General features: G+C 40.3%; 1 protein-coding gene across 4 annotated transcripts in view; it reads left to right on the top strand.

The window, feature by feature from the left end:
* Positions 1 to 17,567: 17,567 nt before the first annotated feature.
* Positions 17,568 to 19,994, top strand: part of FNDC3A (fibronectin type III domain containing 3A) — a 111,251-nt gene continuing 108,824 nt past the window's right edge. For 3 of the 4 annotated variants that reach the window (XM_053969898.1, XM_053969892.1, XM_053969899.1), the window contains exon 1: positions 17,568 to 17,650. The gene's annotated coding sequence lies outside the window, so the exon portion shown is untranslated. Of the gene's footprint in view, positions 17,651 to 17,778; positions 17,805 to 19,994 lie in introns of those variants that run through there. The other variant, XM_053969894.1, reaches the window with a different exon arrangement.

Below are 19,994 nucleotides of genomic sequence, written 5' to 3'. Positions count from 1 at the left end.
ATTCTTTCTCGTCTTCTTCCTTTCTGAAAATAAAAAAAACAGCTCTTAAGTCCCTTTTCCTAGCTTCTCCATCCTCTCATATTTTCTCACCTGTGTCTTCTGTCTTATTTTGTGCTGTAAACCTTTTTTTATTTTACCTGGCTTCTCACCACTCTATACTCCAGGTTGTTTCTCCGCTGTTGTTTCCCAGTTCATTTTCCATGGCACTCACTCTGTTGCTAAATAAATAAATGGCCTTTTCCCCTGCTGTTGGTGTTGGCCATATGACATTATTCTTTTGCCACCAAAATACTCTCAGATTATGAGCAAAGTTGCTAAAACTCCAGAAGTTTTTCCCCTTCAGGGAAATACACTCCAACTTTATTTCTCCTCTTCTGTATTTCTCCTCTTCTACCTACAATGGTCTTGTCTGACAACCAAATGGTATCTGCCTCTGTCTCCTTCATTTAGAAGCTGCTCTCACATGTTCCAAGGGGCCACCTATGAAAAATAATTAACATTAAATAAAGCCTTCCCAAAGGCTCCTGAGCAAACCACACAGTAAATCCCTCCCAAAAATACAATCACAGTATCTTCAGGAGCATTTTGCCCAGACAGAAGACACAAACATCCATCCCATCTCTCTGTTTTCCTGTAAGACAAGCCAAACATGGCATTTCTGCACATGTTGCTTTGAGGGAGGGATTCATGTCATTGTCTGTGTGTAAATCACATCTCAAATGTTTTTTAAAGTCAGTTAAGTATACTTCCAGAAAAGCATCTCAGAAAATGAAAGTAAATTAAAATAATTATTTAAAAACTATGCTTTGCTTTCCATCCAGGGTTAATTTTTGGATTCTCTGAAACTACAGACAGGTGACAAGAAACACAGAATATTGAGAGAGTACAATAATTTTGTGCAAACCTCTCACACCCACATACTCTCCCTTTTCTGTGTCTGGATGAGTCATACAAGTCAACTTCAGGGAAAAGAATCACTTTAAGAAAGCATACCCCCTCAGCAGCTAATCTCCCCTGGTTATGGGGAAGGTGCTTCTTTGATCTCACCTTGTTAGGACAGCCAGAACAGCACTTACAAGTACAAATGCAAAATTAGGGAAAGAAAGCCTTGGTCAGTAGCTGACCCCTTTTCCTCAAAGGTTTTTGTTTTAAGATGATAGTCAGGGTTCAGTGTTGGCAGTAGGATTAGAAGGTGAGTCGAGTAAAAGTTCAGGGGAGTTTCTGGACCATCTGCTGTGTACTGTTTTGTGACAGCTGTCTTATTCTTTCTGGCAAGCTCTGTGAGGAATGTGAATACTTAAGCTGCTGGATAACTCCATTAAAATTTGTTTTGCTCTCTTCAGGAGTAAGACATCACTTCAAACTTGATGAGCCACTTTCTATTAGCTCCTACCCAACAGTTTTCCATAAAAACCTGGGGGTAATATATCTGCATAATGGGGCATAGGCACAAAGGACTCTGGAGGATCACCAAACCAGCCCTGAAAACACCACATCTGGAGCCAGGAACAGCCACATATCCGGACCTAAAGCAAGGATTCTTAACACCAGGCACAGCCCAAACATACCCTTAGATGTACGCCTTGGCAAGCTCTCTTCCTCTGAGTGGAGAAGTCTGGTAAATCCATTTGAGATCAGTATCTGATCTCAAGATAAATATAAGGATATGTCCAGTAATAGCTAATAATCAGTTACTCAGACCACCATTTAATTCTGTTGTGAGAGATCCAGGGGAAACTCTCAGTAAAAGCAGGCTTAAATAATCACTAAAGTCTCTTCAAAAGCTCTTTTTAACAACCAAAATTAACTTTGTGAGGTAGAAAAGACATGTTTTCTTTTTCTTTTGCAGAAAAACACGGTTTTCAATTAAGAGAGCATCACTGTCATACAGATTTGGACATGAAAACGACAAATTGCTTTCCACATTCATTTCTTAGTAACATCTCCTGTTCACCTCTGTGTTTCCCTGCAATAATGGAGATAATTGAATTCCTTCTGTGCAAGGGGGGTAAAGTGAAATTGTGGATCTGAGCATCTTTTGGGATCTGAGCACACATCCCAAAGTGCTCACAAAGAGCACCAATCAGGAAGCCTAGGACAGGATGAATGCATATCTTGCTGCATTGCACAGCAATGGGTGAAATACCAAATCCAATGGATTCAGTATTGCACAGTTTGGTGGTACCAAGATATCATCTCCAATTTCCTGCTCTAAACTTGGTGGGTCCTCATCAACACCACCATCAGCAAGTATTAACTGGCCAGCACATCTCACAGGAAAATTCATAGGGACAAACCCATTACTATGTCACTATTCATGTCTTACCAATTGTCAGTACCAGACTTAGGTGCCTAAATTAGAAAATTACCCTTCCTACCTCCCTTGGCAGTCAGTGGAAAGGGGAAGGTCACTCCCAAGGACAACTCAGAGTGGGCAATACTACTCGGGTGTATTCTCATCCACTGCTTGTGTAGGAAGATGAAGCTCTGGTCCAGATGCCCCCACTCAGGTTTTGTACCTTTTTTTGCCCCTGCTCCCAGTCTGTTTTCTGAAGTCCCTGCAACACCAGTAACCTGACAACCTATCTGCTCTAAACCACCAGCACTGAAAAATTACTTTAAAGAGGAAATACTATTTTACAGTTCAGATCCAAACTGTTGTCAGTACTCATGGTTCCATTAATGTCTTTAGCAGCTCTCTTGCAGACCAGCAAAGCACGAATCTGAAAAATCCCCAAACCTTTCTCTGGGCAGTAAGAATCACTGGAGAGCCTTGACCATGTTCTGTGCTCTCAACATGGTGCAGCACAGCTTAGCTTGGACTCATGCATTCCTCATAACTTGTCTCATGCATTCCTCATAACATGTCCCATTTATACCCAGAATCGATTGCTTTAATTAAATATTCAAATAGAACAAGGAAAAGACAAATTAGAAAAAACAGAGGTTATATTAAACTAATGTATGATTTAGCTAGTGGACAAGTGTATTTGATTAACCAATTGCTAAATCTTAACACCATTTGCCTGTTAATTGCTATATTTTAGCCAAATAACTCTATCAAGTAGATTTATCTACTTTATCTACAGACAGAGTGTGGACTATAAAGTCAACATGGGAGACTGAGCAAAAGCATTGCTTGGAAAAGCACAGAAGAAGCATCAAAATTTTGCCTTTTTTTTTTTTTTTTTTTTTTTTTTTCCTGCTGGGAGAAATTTTTCTTCATAAAAGCTATGAAGAAGAGGAAAAAAATCACAGACACATTTAAAAATTTCTGGGCACCAAATCCACTATTTCACCTATGATTCTGTCAGACAAAAACACAAAACAAAACAAAAAAATACTAAACCAAAATAAAAACAAACAAAAAAACTAGAAAAAAAATGCATAACTACATTTGCCCTAAAGCAACTGGAGAGTAGCTATTTTGTCTGCAAGACTGAAAATAGTTCTCCATTTAGGAGACAGTTTTCTACAAAGGCTGAGCATTATTTTCCTGATGCTTTCCTTAAAGGACAATTGGAGAAAACAATGATTTACATGTGAAGTAAGAACAATAAAATCTTGTGGAATTCAGGTCGGAATTCAAAGCAAAACAAGCAAAAAAATCAGAATTATTTTACAAACTTCAGGTAATAGAAATCAAAGGAACTCAATAAAAGCTAAGATGAGGAAACACATTAAAAGACTCTGTGTGGATCTTCCAGCAAACATGATGAAGGAAACAAAATTTCAGATGCAACTTAATTTGCCGCAACTGAACATATCAATACATGAGTAACCACAAGAGGAGAGAACATTTTCCTTTTAATTATAGGGTCATCATAAACAACTTTGAATTTCATTAAATCTCTAGAAGAAGATACCCTTAGCAAATTTTCATTAAATAGCACCCTGCAAATTAGTATTCTTATTCTTCATACACTCTGTCTGCTTGCAGTTTTCTAAGAATGACTAAACCCAGGGTAAGAGCTTTTACATATAAAAATCTCAAAAGTCCAGGAGATCACACAATAGCCCTGATATAAGAAAAGAAGAGGCAGCTGGGATGAAAAATACTGTACTTCTAACCAGCGTAATGCAGCATATTTTACAAATATTCTGAGTGCAGAATGACCTCTACAATTGAGAACACCCATGGTGCAAATCTTGGGGTGAAAGAGGAATCTATGAACTGAGGAAGTGCAGCCCCATAAAGTGAGTAATACCTATTCCCACCAAGTAGGGTGTCTGGGCATTGCATCTCAGTGACTTCTGCAAGCTGCACCAAAGTTGTAGGTAGGCACTGCAGCTCTGAGCAGCTTTGTGCTACACCTGGAACCAGGCAGGGATTGTCTCCAGGACCAGGGAACACAAGAAACTCACAGACAGAGAGAGCAACCCATTCACATCTTTAACATGTCTGCTTTCAGTGCAGATGAAATGCACCCAAGAAATGCCTATTCCTCTCCATGACTACAAGGCAACTTAGAGTGCCTGGCTGGTGCACAGAATATTCACAGCATTGCCACAGAAACCCCTATCAAATGCCCATGGAGACATGACCTTCACAGGCATCAACTGTTCCTATTCATTATTCAAAAGGACTGCACACTGTCTGTCAGATGAAGGAGCTAAGTTAGCTTTTATAGAGGTTTTTGGGCAGAGAATCTACAAGAAACAGAACTTTTTCAGGAAGAGTGGGAGGATAAGTATACATTTTAAATAGCAACAAATGAGGAAATGAGTCTCATATGTCATGCTAACTGTGAACTCAGCCATTGAAGAATTCTAAAAAAAGTCACTTCTCTTCCTAACAATTAAAATAGTCTCAAAAACACTTTGAAATGACAAATCCAGATATAACAAACATTAAGAAGTATGGAGTTGGCTTATACTCTCAATTAAACTGATCAGAACTTACCCAGACCTTTTGCACTATAGGAATTAATCCAAGAACTTCAAAAATGGAGCAGAGCTTTTATGTGTCTTCTTACAGAATTCTAGCACAAAATAAAATAATTATTATACTTTATATTTTTTAAATGGAAAAGTATAAAAAAAAAAACAACCAAAAAAACAAAGCATAGGAAAATATAGAAAAGCTATGCACAGCTGTATTATGTCATCTCAGAATATTGTCTGAGGGTGACAGAATGGACTCATAAATAATGTTTCAGAACCTTCCATGGCAAATTGCTTCAATAAATTGGCTTCAAAGGGAAGGAGATATTACAGCTGAACAATGATAGAGTGGAGATGGAAATCGTCACCATATAAAAAGAAATTAAGCCAAAAGCCAGATAAAATAACTTAGCATGTTCTTTTATATATATATATATATATATATATATATATATATATATATATATGTATACATATAAGGAATACCTAATAAATGAAACTTACTAAGCTGAAGTAGTCCTAAGCAGATATCAGAGGTCAAGGATGAAAACTCCTGCTCCAGGGAGCTGCAAATTTGAAGCATTGAACACTCCTAACAGGGAATGAAAATTGCTGTTACAGTACTGACCTTGCTCAACATTTTTTGGAGAAGTTCTAGTTCACACTGAAGAGACATTGCTTCAAAATGTGTACAACCCCCATGCATACAAACCAGGTAAGTACGCTTCTCTGACTATGGTAAAAGGTAACTTTATTCAGCATATTGAGTGATGAAGTACTACAAATGCACCTTCACATATGAAATCATGACATAGCCAGATTCTGAAAAAAAAAAAAAAAAAATCACTTACATAGTAACATGGAGGCGAGACAATATTAAAAATGTAAAGAAAACCATGTGGTACTGCCAGAAGAAACTAGCTGAAATATTCCATCAAAGGGTCCAAAGACCTCAGCACACTGCCAGGAAAGGATCACAGGGCTGCACCCAGGCCAGAAGACAGGTCATACACTGTGAAGGTCTCGTGCTTCACTGCTCAAGACCAGAAGGTCTGTGCAATGTCCTCTGCAACTGCTATAAGGCCTCTTGGCTCAGCCATGTAAACAAGAACCAGATCTTTTGATTTCAAAATTGGTGTTTTTCACGCATAAGAAAGTTTCTCTGTGGGAAGGACTACGTCTGTGATTTCTGTGCTGTAGTAAACACAAGCTATTTTGAGCTATTGACTGCATAAACCCATAGGAATACATCTGTATTTTTGAAGAAATGCTACTTCTTTGAGTAACATAATGGTTTGGCAAAGTTCATTTTAGCTTTCTGTGTGCAAAATAAGTTCTCTTTTGAGAGATCAATTTAAGTAAAAGAGTAAAAAATAATAAATACTCCTGTGATTTACCTGCAGGATGATAGCTACAACCCTGTAATTAATCTGCCTAATAAAATAAGAGATATACAGCTTTACCACTCAGAGATACAGCTTTATTGGTCCACCAAAGCTTTTTTTCTACACACTTCAACTTTCATGAATCAGGCTTTGGCATACAGCCCAAAATATGTGTGCCATTGCCAACATAGGGATGGAGAGATCACCGAGAGATCATGGAGATCATCTGATGTAGAGGATGAAGGAAAAGAGGATGCTTACTGTGGGAACAAGATTCTTCTTTACAAGTATTTCAGGGAGGGTGCCAAACATAGCTTTCATATTTACCTCTTAAAGCAGATCAGAAATCAGTATCTCTGAAAGACCATCCTTACTTAATATTTTAACACTTAAAAAAATGGCTGAAACAATTTTCAGTTGATTGAGGTTATTTTGTGGAAAATGACAGCAGATTCCCTCATACTTCAAGGATTAATTGCATTTTTCTGCTTTCTACACTGATGACTGCTCAATGACCCATTACCTTGCTGTTGTCCACTTTGACAATGTCCCATTCACTTTCCATCTCCTCCAGTAGGACAGACAATAAGGTGCATCAGTTAAGTACCTTTAACAGGTAGCTTGCTCCCTCATAGTAAGTACCACAGCAAAAAATGTAGGAATATTTCATTGTTCTCACATGTACAAATACACTGGTACTAAACTAGAAACCACTGTTTCAATCTAACTTTTGTTACCCAAGGTGAATGAAATTTAGCCTACAGTATTTTAGGGGAAATAAACTATCAGAAAACCGTCTCTACACACATAATCCTAATTAAACAAGTCAGTGGATATGTATTCAGATCAGCTAGGAAACTATTTCCTGTTATATCTTATGCTTGTATATAACAGAATAAAAATACAAGTTTTAGGGCACTAGGGTCTGAGACATTTGAGAAGGGTATTTAAATTTAGAAGAGAGCAGACTAGCAGTTGCCAAACAGGGGTTCATCTAGAGAAACACTGTCACAAATGATGACATTTGGATTGAGATAGAAAGCTAAAAAGTTGTGTAATGGACATTTCTTATTACTGTGCTTCCAGAGGAAGTGTCTTCCTGACCCTAAATAGGAAGTGTCTAACTTTCATCCTGGAATATTAAGTTTTATAACTTTTTGCATGTAGTTTTTTTATTTAAGGCAGCAGCAGAAATTCTTATTCAACTCCTGCTAAAACACATGCTTGAATAATGAGTTCTGAAAGTCTGTATGCTTTTCAGAGAGATACATTTCATCAGTTTGAAGGGTATTGCCATTTTAACCTCACCAGGAACTTCCTTGAGCTCATTCTTTTGCAGAACCTAAGGAAAATTTTGCTTATAGCTACTGTATCATCCCTTGTTTGTTCCTGCACAGCATCTAATAGCCTGACCTTTCTGTCTCTGCCTTACACAGCAGCCTATTTTTGTTCCTTCCTCTGAACCTTTTCTTGCTGCCTTCTTACTTCAGAGAGGATCTGACTTCAACACAGTGATTCCAGATAAACCACTTTCCAACAAGGTTTTCTAAAATGCTATTGGGACATAGTCTTGCTTTCCACTAACATGAGATTCTTTGGCAGACTGTCTACAGGCAACAAACATTTCCTGGAAAATTCAAAAAGTGGTCCAAGAGATGTGTGCAAGACTGTAAGACAGGTTCTCTGCTTAACAGCCCACAAATTTAGTCTTGCAGATATTCGGGGGTTACTCTCATGGTATGCACAAATCTATTCCAAGAAAGGCACTGACAGATTCTGCAAAAATGTAGTATCTTAACATGGTCCACATTAGCCTTTAGTATTTCCCAAACAGTCCCACATCTTTTTGACATACCTTGCATCAAATGCCCCGACACTATGAAATGTTAAAACACCTAATACTAGAATAACCACAAATTCTTTAGCTACTGCACATCAAAATTCTTTATTGAGAATATGGAAATTCTTCCTCCACTGAAAGCAAATTAATTTGGTAAGACTCACAGCCCTGAGCACAGCACCTAAAATCTCAAACATCCTATGAATTGCAGGAAGTTGTGAGGCTAGAGGAGTCTTACTGCTTCTCATAAAAATCCTTGAAGAAATAAGATGCCATCACTGAAAATATAAATATGCCCTAAATGATTGGAACAGGACTTTAGATAGGCAAAATAATCTTATCCTGCGTGCATAGACAGATCTGTCTACACTGATTTCCTTATCTTGCAGCCAAACTGTTCCCCCTGTAGAAGTCAGTCATACTTTTCAGTGGGCTCTTTGTCCAGACACACAAAAATATCCAGAGAAGGAGCTCTGTAAAAGTCCATGTTCCGTTAGACAAAAACTGTTGGAACTGTGACACCCGACAAAGAGAATTCTTTCAAGCACCTTGTGTTGTAGTAGTTAATGAGCATGTCATTGTGTCAGCAGCAGAAGTAAATTAAAGACAATAATCTTAAATTGAAGTTAAACTAGTGAAAGTGCCAGAGGAGCTGAATCCCTACAGATCACAGAAGGCAACAACAACAAAAAAAATTATGCATTGCATCACTCTATATCTTCCATCACTAAGTGCCAATAGAAAGGAAGATTGTAAGAGACATTTATGTCTGACACCAGACAATTTGGGCAGAGTTGTTCTCTATTCATTTTTCACCTAAAGTCAGACAGAAGTCAAAAACATGGAAAAGAAAAAAAAATTGTGGGCTGCACCACACTGAAAATAAAATAGAATACTAGTGTCTAAATCAAAGGTATGAAAAATTATACCAAATTGAAAGGATCTGTGACTGATCTAAGAGTGGAGACCCAGCATCTTGCCTGAAAAAAAGGAGAAAGAGTTAACCAAGGCTTCAATAACAGGCCTCACTGTGACTAGAATCTAAAATGGGGAAAAATCATGTAATTTGCATGCCTTTTACTAGGAAATCTAAAATTAACATTTCCCCAGACATCTCAAATTTTGCATGAAACAAATTGCTCACTCCAGAATAAGTGTTACTGTGTAAGGACCATGCTTGAATGTCCTCAGCAACATGAAACCCCAAAACACTCCATGAACAAAGGTCTGAAGCAAATGTTTTTCTTTTGAAATGTGACATTCATGCTTCATTCACTTCAGTTACTGGTATGAAGAACAGACTTACACCTAAACTGAAAAGTTGATGAAAGATGAAGGAGAGGGGGAGAATTAATTAAGAGACATTTCTATCTTTTTGAAATTCCTTTGTCTGTATTTTAATAAATGGTCAGAATAGTGAAGTACTTAGAAAGAAAGTATTTGTAAAGAAAATGTGTACAAGATGGCAGCTGTTTCTTACTAACTTGATACCTCTTTTTCTGACAAAAATTTCAAATTACAGTTTTGCCCACAGAGAACTTCACTATATCCTAGGTTTCATCTTCCCTGGGGAGAATCTGATCTGCAAACCTGGACAGTATTTTTGGCACAATAGAGGGAGAGACAGTCATGGAACTTCCCAGCATAACACAGAGCTTAAGAATTGTCTACTGAGGCAAGAGGGTTATGCTATGTAGATTGTATTCCTGGACTCTTCTCACTTGCCAGGGCCTTTGGGGTGGTGCTCATCTACCCTGGAATAAATGAGGAGTGATTCCTACAAGATCACAGACAATGAAGAAGAAATATAGTTAGCCCTTTTTTACACCACCAGTGAAATTTCAAGCTATGTGACCCTTGTTTCCAAAGACAGATCCAAGAATTCTAGGGCTGTTTTCATTTGAAGAGTTGGCATACGAGAAATCTGCTTGAGTTACCATCACTGAACATATCCATTGCTTGGATTCAAAGAACCCATTGAAGTGAAAAAATATCAAATAGAAGCTCAGACTGGTTGTTTTTTTGTTTTGTTTTTTTTTTTTTTTTTGTTTGTTTGTTTGTTTTGTTTTGTTTTGGTTTTTTTGTTGTTGTTTTGTTTTGGGGTTTTGTTTTTGTTTTTGTTTTTTTTATTATTCTTAATACTTTATTAGGAACCACTTGTCTGTTGTCTATTTGTAAAAACATGCAAAAATAAACAGAAGCTGCACACTTCTACAGTGGAGACTCAGTGGAGTCTTTTAGTTTGCACAGAAGTGTCTGCAGTATCCTTCCAAATCAGACTCAGACAAGTTTTAACTACCTACAGTCTCTGCTTGAAGTGCATGGAAAGATTACAGGCTGCTTGGGAGAAAATTAAAGCAGAATAAAATAGTTTACAGAGATAAAACAAAATCAGCTGGAAGCAAAGAGACACTTCAAGGTAAACAGAGGGATTTCACTTTGTTAAGCAAGTTTTCCTGCCAAGAATCTAAGACCATAGGAGGTACTTATGTGTTCTGCTCATGCCTCAGATACACTAATGCTCATCACCAACTACACCAACATACAGAGCTGGACAAAACCTCGTCTGGGGCCTTTCATTTCAAGGGATAGTTTTTCCTTAGAGATGAACACAACGTAGTTTAATTTCTTGATAGCCTACTTTTTGTTACAATCATTTTGCACATAAAAAAAATTATAAAAGCAGATGTATATTAAAAGGCCCAAGAGATCAGACCAAAGAGCAGCTCTTTGTAAAAGCCTTGCTGCAGCCCTGCATCCAGCAATGGCCAACAGCAATGCAATGGGCAGCTGCACAGGAATACTTATCAATATTTTCCCATCCTTTAGAAATTTGTATCTCAAAGACTCCTAAGCCAGGGGTCATGTCTCTTTTTAATAGTCCTTCATGGCAAGTTTACTCCCCTTTTTAATCCTGCCATGCTGCAAACTTTTCTGCAGCCAATGCAATTGCATTACCCAAGTGACCAGCTAAATATTTCAGTTTGCTGAGAAGTTGTGTGCATATTAACCAGTACCATTCTTCCCAAATGAACAGAATGAACAGAGACCACATAAAAGCAAGACATGTTTTTTTCTGGGGGCTAAAACAAATTCACTTAGAACACATGATGATTAAAAAGGAGGAAACTACAATTCCAATAACAATACAGACAGTTTCTACTGCTTGTAGCACTGAGCTGCCGTAGCTATTTCCTGTCACAGGAGCCAATTGCCAGTTGCTTGACACTGCTAACATCTCTGAGACACCTCATCAACCATGACTTGAGCTTTTCACTGCACAGAACTTCATAAGACAAGGCTGTTCTTTGTACTCATCCTGGTTTGAAGATTTTTCAATGGCTTCATTATTCTGAAGCTGGTGAAGTATACTTGATTTCCACTGTCATGGAGTTTTTAGGTATGAACAGCATTTGTCTAAACACACAGATTATGCTTTCACACCATCTGGATCCTTCATTTGGAAGAAAAATACTTGAAATAAATATGAGAAGAACCTCCAAGCCACCATGAAGCAGTTAAATTCTTCTGGAAAACCACAAAGAATGTTGGCGACATGCTAAATATTCAGACTTCTTGGGGAAAAAGCAAACAAACAAAAAAACCAAACCAGGAAAATCTGAATGAAGAGACTAATTAGTATTCCCTGAGCACACTGAACTCAGGCTGTTATCTTGCCAGACAAGGACTTGCACTGCAAGATCTTTTATTGAACAAGCTTGAAATACACTCTTATGTGAAGAGGTTGATGAAAACTTTCTTCAACTTCTTTGTTTTCAAGCACAACATGAGTCTGGTATTTCAAAGGGCTAGAAAAAAAAAAGACTCACAGCACAACCCCCAAATTCAGCATTTCAAGATGAGATAATGGAAATCTTGTGCTTTTTAGAACTCCTCAGTATTGGGGCATAGCTGCTCAAATAGGACAGGTAACTTCCTCTCAACTCAACTAGGTCAAAAAGTCCTAAGCACAATCAGTCCCTCCTAAACTCTGCCAGATACAGCTCTTCACCAAAAGAAAGAAATTCACATTTGACTTTCAGTGGTCCATCAGATGAAAGCTACTATTTATCCCAAGAGAAAAATCTCCTGGAAAAATCTAAACTTGCGTAAGAAATTCCTGAATATTCAAGAAGGAGAAAGGTCCTAAATAAATGTAGTTCAGTAACATATCCAGTTGAATTCTGCACCTGAGTTTCCTAAGTCTTTGTTTCCATACAATGGAGCTTTTAATGTCTAACTTTTCACCACAGTTTGAAAAGGAAGGCTACAAAATTATTTCCAACCAACACTAAGCAGAAGCACAAACTCAAAGTATGTTTCTGGTAAACAATTTAATTACAACCAGGGCTGGCTGATTATTCAACTTCATTTATCACAAGCTAACTGTTAACTAGGAGATGACTAAAGGCAGTTCAGAAATACCTCAATTCATAAAGCAAAAACAAACATCAGTGTTTTCTAAAAGTAATGAAGATAATAAATATTGCTTTGTTGGTGTCCACAACCCCTGTTTTAAATATCACTTCCAGGCAAAAAATAATAAGAAAACATAGCTTTAATTCATGATGGGAAAATCACAGTTCAATTACGTGGCTGATTTCAACAAATAAAGATTTGCAAGGTACAAAATGATCAGTTGCAAGAATGCCAAGGTCTACATAACTGTGAGGCATTTTTCACTGCATTTTAGCTTTTTTACTTGAGTTTGAAAAGTAATATTATAACAAGTAGGTTTACATCATATATTTTTTCCATTTTAATTAAGATACATTAATTTGAGTTCTAAACCATGTATTTCATCTTTGTGTATATGCATTTTGCTTTTCCTGTTGGCAAATGTACATATCAGAAAAACAAGTGCCACAGAATTAGGTTGCTCTGTCATATGTGCTCCAGTGAATGTTTTTGAAATCTAAATCATGGTCCTAAGATTAAAAAATTTTGACTCATTAATTTTTCTTAAAGAATTTGGTTTGGTTTAGTGCTCAAACACCTTAAGTGCACATTTCCATATGTTTTCTTTTTATTCAACACCAGTTCTAAGAGTAATCCCATTGAAATCAAGGGAATTTCTTCCAGAAAATGAAATTAATCAGTAGGAGGGAAATGGCAGATTCCAGCTAACCCCTGAAGTAAAGAAACTGCAATTTCCCTCAAACTCCTGATTCTGTGTTGGAGTTATTTCTGTAATATGAAGTTGAATAGTTGAATTTTGTTGCCTCTGATAGAATTAGTATTTTTATCCATTTAATCCTCCCTTTCTTTTTGGTATTACCATTCTAAAGTTTTAGCTGGTTCAATCCTGTCATAGAATTATTTAGTTCATCATCCACGTCCTGAACAGCAGGTAAAGAAGACAATGAGTTGTTGATTTGTGTCCACTAGTGTTTTGAGAAAAGCATGGTAAAATATATCATACAAGACTTAGTCTACAACAAGTGTCAAAAAACAGTTATAGACATGATAAGCATTTTATTATATGCCATTCCTCAATGTGTTTTGAGTTCTACTAATTCACCAAATTCTGTAAAAACACAGCTGATCATAGCAATTAAATAGCAAAGATTCCCTTTTCCCCACAAACACATATTTTACCATTGAGGTGAATCATGCCTAGCATTAAAATGCTGTCAGCAAACCTTTATTTTGATAAAACATTCTGATATTAAAGTTGGATTTTTTTACAGTTCAAAACCTTTCATACAAATCAGAAACCAGTAAGCAGTTTATACTGATTGGCAGCCTCTTTGAAAGCAACTTGGGCAAATAAAAGAATGCTATGCAGCTCAGGTGAAGACACAGTATGCCCGATGACACCGAGGAATCAGTTACTCAGTTTTGTGATAATAAAATTTTCTGCTTTTTTTTTGCCAGCAAGTCAAAATTAAATCTCATTCACCTTGCTATTATATACAGCAAGTTTACTTTAAGGGAGCTATAGTCATACATTAGTTACTTGTTTTAGAAAATAAGCACCAGCTGTATTTCTTTAGTTGTTGTGTATTGCACTGATGCTACTTATCTGGTAGAAGGCAGCAGTGCTACTGAACTCACGGCTTTCATAGCCCACAGTCCATCCAAAGTGCTCTCCTCTGGCCTGTGAGGCCAGGGTAAATGTTCCCACTAGTGTCTTCAGGTGAAGTTTAGATGACAAACCTGTTCATAAAGACACTGTAAAGTCTGACTGCAGGTCTGCTGATCTGCATTTGGCTACCACTGCCCTGACAGGCTCAGCAAGCTGTGACAGCAGCAGAGCTGCCACTACTGAGAGAGGTCACCATTGTCCCTCCTGGCAGAGGTGCTACTGGTGATTATAAATTCAGCTAAGTGTGAAAATGGGTTGTTCACTATGGAGACACATGCTGTGTATGAGAAACTTGCTGAACTCTCCAACTTAAGCCACATTATTTTGACTTCAGAACTGGAGGGTTCCACCATCTAACTATTGAATGCTTCATAGAATACTTTGGTTTTGAAGGGATCTTTAAAGATCTAGTCCACTCCCCTGCAACGAGCAGGGACATCTTCCACTAGATCAGGCTTATTGGAGCTCCATCCAACCTAGACTTAAATGTTTCCATTGATGAGGCTCCTTGCAAGGATGGAAATAATTGGAGGATTGGATCAAATGATGTAGGTCTCAAAACTATCATGAGTTGCTCAGTTCTGGTCCCGGCACTAGACTGCTACATGTTTTGCTGGATAAATACAACTCAAAGCAAACCTGAAATAATGACTGTTGTAACACCAATTCTTCTCAGTTGTCTGGAGACAGTAACTTGGTTTGACTGAAAAAGTGACAGCCAGAGAAGGAGGGCATTATGATACATATGACTGTATGTTAAGAGGGTACTCTGCAATACATTTTTGTATTTGTCTCCTCACCTCTCCTCTGCTGGATTTAGCTACAATATCAATTTCATAATTGTTCATCATTAGCACTTGGATGTGTATCTGATACATTACTGTAAAGAAATTCTGTGTTGAATGAGTCCTTCTGGGAAGTTCTGGAGTGGATGAAAGCAAGAGCATTTGGTCAGTCATCTAGAAGTACCTGAGAACCATGTAGGCAACTTAGGTTTGTAAATAATTCCAATCTAGTTTAGTTTTGGTTTAGAAAAATCCATTTATTCACAAGCCCCTAAAGAGAGACAAAGAGGTCCTTATACTGGTTCCCAGTGCCTTCCACCCACTTTTAATATTATTCAGAATTATTTCTAGGTGACTTTAACCAGGTTTCCAGCAGAAAATGGAATTTCATATACACATTTATACATCTGTGAGCTAAAAAGGAAGAAAAAGGTGAAGGACTATGCCATGTAGTGCAAACATACACACCACCAGGACCAGCATTTGGATGGGGAGAAGAGCCCTAAACACTCTCATCTGTCCCCTGTCCCAGCTCTATGTCTGCACCCATGCACCCAAAACACCACACAGATTTCTTGATTTTACCTGCAAGGGAAGTGTGGGGGAAGCAGCCCGGGGAAGCCAGGAGGAGGAATGAAGGAATGAATGGCTGGGAAGCCAGGAGGAGGAATGAAGGATGCTCCCTCCCAGGGCTCTCAGCAGTGGGGCACATACAACTGGTGCTGCATCATCAGTTCAAACTGGACAGTCTGACACAAAGCCAGGATCTGTGGCTGCCTACAGTGGTGCCCACAGCCACTGCTGCCACTGCTGTTCTTGGCCCCACTGCCACCAGTGAGTGGTGCCTGGTAAAAGGAACTGTGGAAACCCTTTGCTGTATTCTGCCACAACTGCTGGCCAGCTCTGGAAAGCCATGCTGAAACTGGAATAAGGCAGGAAAATCAGTGATCTTCCAACAGCTGTAACTGGCAAAAATCTCCAGTTTATGCCCCTGAATGGTACGACCCACTAATGCTGTGCAGTGGCATTTGTTCAGCCCTGACTCATAGACAGAAGACTGCCACTGAATGAATCACCAGCAGCATTTTCCGCAGTATCTAACGAGGTAGCTCATCCAAATATTGATCAGTCCCAAGTCTCTCTAGTTTTTGAGATCTGAGATATCACAGTCTAGTATGCTATTCACCATTCAGATTCTGCATTTGGGAAAGGGGGCTTGTAGTGTGAAGCCAGGTGATGACCAAACATTGGTTGGTGCATCCTTTATTGATAGGAGCTACCTTCTGCCTGCCATGAAGCTATCAAAATTATATGAACACTGCTGTAATGCAAGAGAAATAGGAACTTAGTCAGTTAATAACAGAGAGCTTTAAGGTAAATTAACAAAACCACTTTATAAAACATCTCATTCGGTTTGGTCCACTGCTGCAGAAGGTCATTAAGCCAAACACTGTAGTAAAATAATTTTGATCCATAATGGCAGAAAGAACAAACATTAAGCAAAGGATAATCACAAATTAGCATTCAGGACACCAGCTGAACATTGCAGGTGTTGAGGGAAGATAGTTCCTCCCTGCACAAGTGCCTGGAAAAGCACATTTCTTCCCCTTTCCTCTCTGATGGTGAACACTACATGCTTGGGCAGGAGGTAGGGGACACCTCAGTCCTGCCCTCCTCAGCCTTTGCCCTCTGACTTTCAGTGTGATAACGGCTGTATAGGACACAGACAACCCTTCACTGCACCCAGCAAGAGCCCAGCCTGGGCAAACGCCATGGCTTGAGTTGCATATTACAGGAATTACTACTGCAGAAACCACATAAAACAATGAAGAAGCCTTACAAGAAGCAGTGCAAGTGCACCACTGAGGTGGCTTTGGTGCCCAGTATCTCCACAAAACACTTCTGCCATTCCAAGTGACTACCATAACTGACGGAACCCAAAGTCATGGACTACATGAACTCAAAGGACATCTTATGGACATTTTGAAACGGTGGTCCATCAACTAATGGAATAACATCTGTGTATTTTATCAAATTATGGGAAGAAGGGTGGTGGCTAGTGAAGTTGTATTGAATAGTATGAGGTCTGGCCATGGTATAAATAGTATGGAATAAGGGGTGGAATATGTGCTCGGTGTGGCTGGGGTAGAGTTAAATTTCTAAACAGTGGCTGGTATGGGGCTGGGTTTTGGGTTGGTGCTGAACAGAGGGCTGATAGAGACGGGTTTTTTTATTACTAAGCAGGGCTTACACAAGCAAGCCCTGTCCCCAGTCACCACTACAGGCTAAGGCCAAGGCCCTGCTACGGCTGAACCCCGACCCCCCGGACCCCCCGGACCCCTTCCCGGCCCCCGCCGGCCACGCCCTCTCACAGGCCACGCCCCTCTACTGCCAAACCACGCCCACATACTGCCCCGCCCCTTCCCCGGCCCCGCCCTCCCGCACGGGAGCACTCCGCGCAGGCGCACTGCGTGCCAGAGCCAACTGCCCCCTCGCGGCCCCCCCAGCCCTCCCCAAAGATGGCGGCCGCGCGCCGCCGGGCGAGGCGGCGGGTAGCGCTGAGGCGGCGGGGCGGAGGCGGGGGCGGGAGCGGCGGCGGGAGCGGACGGCAGTGACAGCTGCGGGGAGGGCAGGAGGAGGCGGCGGAGCGGCGGCGGCCAGAGGGCAGGTACCTCGAGTGGGCGGGCAAAGGGGTGGGGGAAGCGCCGCCCCTGCCCGAGCTGCGCCATCGGGAACTCCCCCTGGCGCTCCCCGCCTCGGCGCCGCTGCCCGCTGGCGGCGGAGCGCGGACCGTTAGCCGGGAGAGCCGCGGGGCCATGGCGGTGAGTAGGCGCTGATGGCGAACCGCCGCCTTCCCCTCCGCGGGGCGGCGAGAGGGGTGCGAGGGGACGGGGGCAGCGCCGCTGCCTGCCCCGCTGCCTGAGGAGCGGCGCTCCCCGCCGGGGAGGACCGGGAGCCGGCGCCTCCGACGGAGCCCCGCGAAAGAAACTTTGTGTCTCCCTCCCCTCCGTCGCTCGGAGGTGCCTCTGCCGGCCGGGGCGCGGGGATCCGCCCGCTGTCAGCGCCGGGCTGCGGCGCGGCGGCCGCGGGAGGAGGCGGTGGTTGAGCCGGAGAAAGAAACAGATGCGGAGCGCGACCAGGGCAGCTGAGCCGGCTGTGACAGGCGGGGAGGAGAAGGCAGTGGTGGTGCTCGACACCTTTTTCTCGTTGTTGTTGTGTTGTTATTGTTGTTGTTGCCCTCCGCCTAAGCCCTAAAAGGTTCCCTCATACGCCCAGCTAAGGGGATTGAGCGTCTCTATGTAGATAAAAGTCTTCCCGAAACCACGGTAATCATCTTGCCGACTCCTAGCAGAGGCATTATTCTTTCAGCCAGTTTTACTCCGATTCCCCCCTCCCCGAATATCGCCCAACCTAAACAGAAACTTTTCGTTGCTTCCAGGGAACTTAGAAAGTGAAACCAGCTAAAAGCAAAAATGAAACTTTCCATCTGATTTTTATTGTGCGAAGTATAGAAATTAAGCAGCAGAAACAAGAGAAAATGTATTTGGTAACAGAAGAATGTTATAAATGGCACCTTAAGACGTGTTAGTCATTTGTTTAATCCTGTCAAAGGCATTTTATTAGCCACCTTGCATGTCAAGTGTTATTCTAGAACATTTCACGTTACAAAGTAATTCCTGTGAAATGTTCTTTGTTTTTAGAATTTCAGTCTGCATTTGGTCAAATACATACCTGATTAGAAATGCCTTGAATTTTCAAGGAGCCTTAAAATCTCTTAATTTTTTTGCTGCTGAGTACTTGGGAGCTTCTGTCTCAGAAGCTCTAGGACCCAGTCCTGCTAAGCTTTCTGCTTAAAAGAAGCAATTTTGTTGTTATGGCAATGGGAAACTTTCTGCTTTATACAGCGTAGAAATTTAACTGATGTGAATCTGCATCCGTAGATGTGTTTATTTTCTGTGTTGTGAAATAGTGTGAGTCACAGCAAATCAGTGGTCCTTAAAATTCAAAAATGATGATCAGTTACATTTTTTTATGCCTCTTTTTTGTTTTTTAAGGAAATGGTCTCAAATTATTATGAAATTTAATCACATGATGAACGGGGAAGTAGCAAGCTGTCAGGTAGGGAGAAAGCTGTACACACATGTGAAAGTCAGAAGTAGCTGAGTATCTCTAGCACTCAATGTTGGCAAATTAGATAGAGGTCTTGACAGCCATGAGGGAGCAAGAAGAGTGCTGGTCAAGTTTGAAAACATGGCATCTAATCTAGATTCACTCTGTGTACACAAATCATCCTGACACACTTATATTGAATCTGGGAGTTGTTTGTGCAAACCACACCAGAATGATCTTTCTGGTGACTTTGGGGGAGAAAGTTGATGTGCTATATGAGTTCCATAGGGGCACTGGACACTGATTTTTAGCAGATGAAGCCCGGGTTAAGAGAGACAGAGATCCTTGTCTTCAGAAAGGCCAGGACTCAGTGATCTGTTGCTTAGCTCACTTGGTCAGAGGGGTGAGTAATTGGCTTTGAGCAGAGTCACAGGCTGACTACTGTAGATGATAATATTAAAACAAAATTAGGTGAGTGTCTCAGGTTTTTCTCAAGGCAAATGGAGCTGTTCTGAGGCTTTTTACTCTATGACAGGCTCTGGGTGTATGAGTTTCATGACGGTCAGGTCATTGCTCCCAGCATTAGTTACCTGATTTCAGTCCATCAATGACATTTCTACCTTTTTCAAGTTGGAGTTTCTACTAGTTTGTGAACTTAAAACTCAAAAGCTTTAGATTTTTATAGGCAGTGATGTAATGGAGCTGCAGAAACTTGGATTATGTTTTGGACTAGTAACTCATTTGCTTTGGGCTGTGAGTCCTGTGGATCTTGGGATGCTTTTCTTTGTTAACCTTTGCCTCGTGGCCATTTAATTATACTTGAACTTGGATCTCCATCAGCTAGCTCAGTGTTATTCTGATGATCATTTTGGCTGAAGATCTCAAAGAGATCCTTTAGAATT

The sequence above is a fragment of the Vidua macroura genome, chromosome 2 (genome assembly GCF_024509145.1).
Source record: "Vidua macroura isolate BioBank_ID:100142 chromosome 2, ASM2450914v1, whole genome shotgun sequence".
NCBI lineage: Eukaryota > Metazoa > Chordata > Aves > Passeriformes > Viduidae > Vidua > Vidua macroura.
Note: the sequence above shows the minus strand (reverse complement) of the source record. Positions and strands in the feature narration are given on the sequence as shown.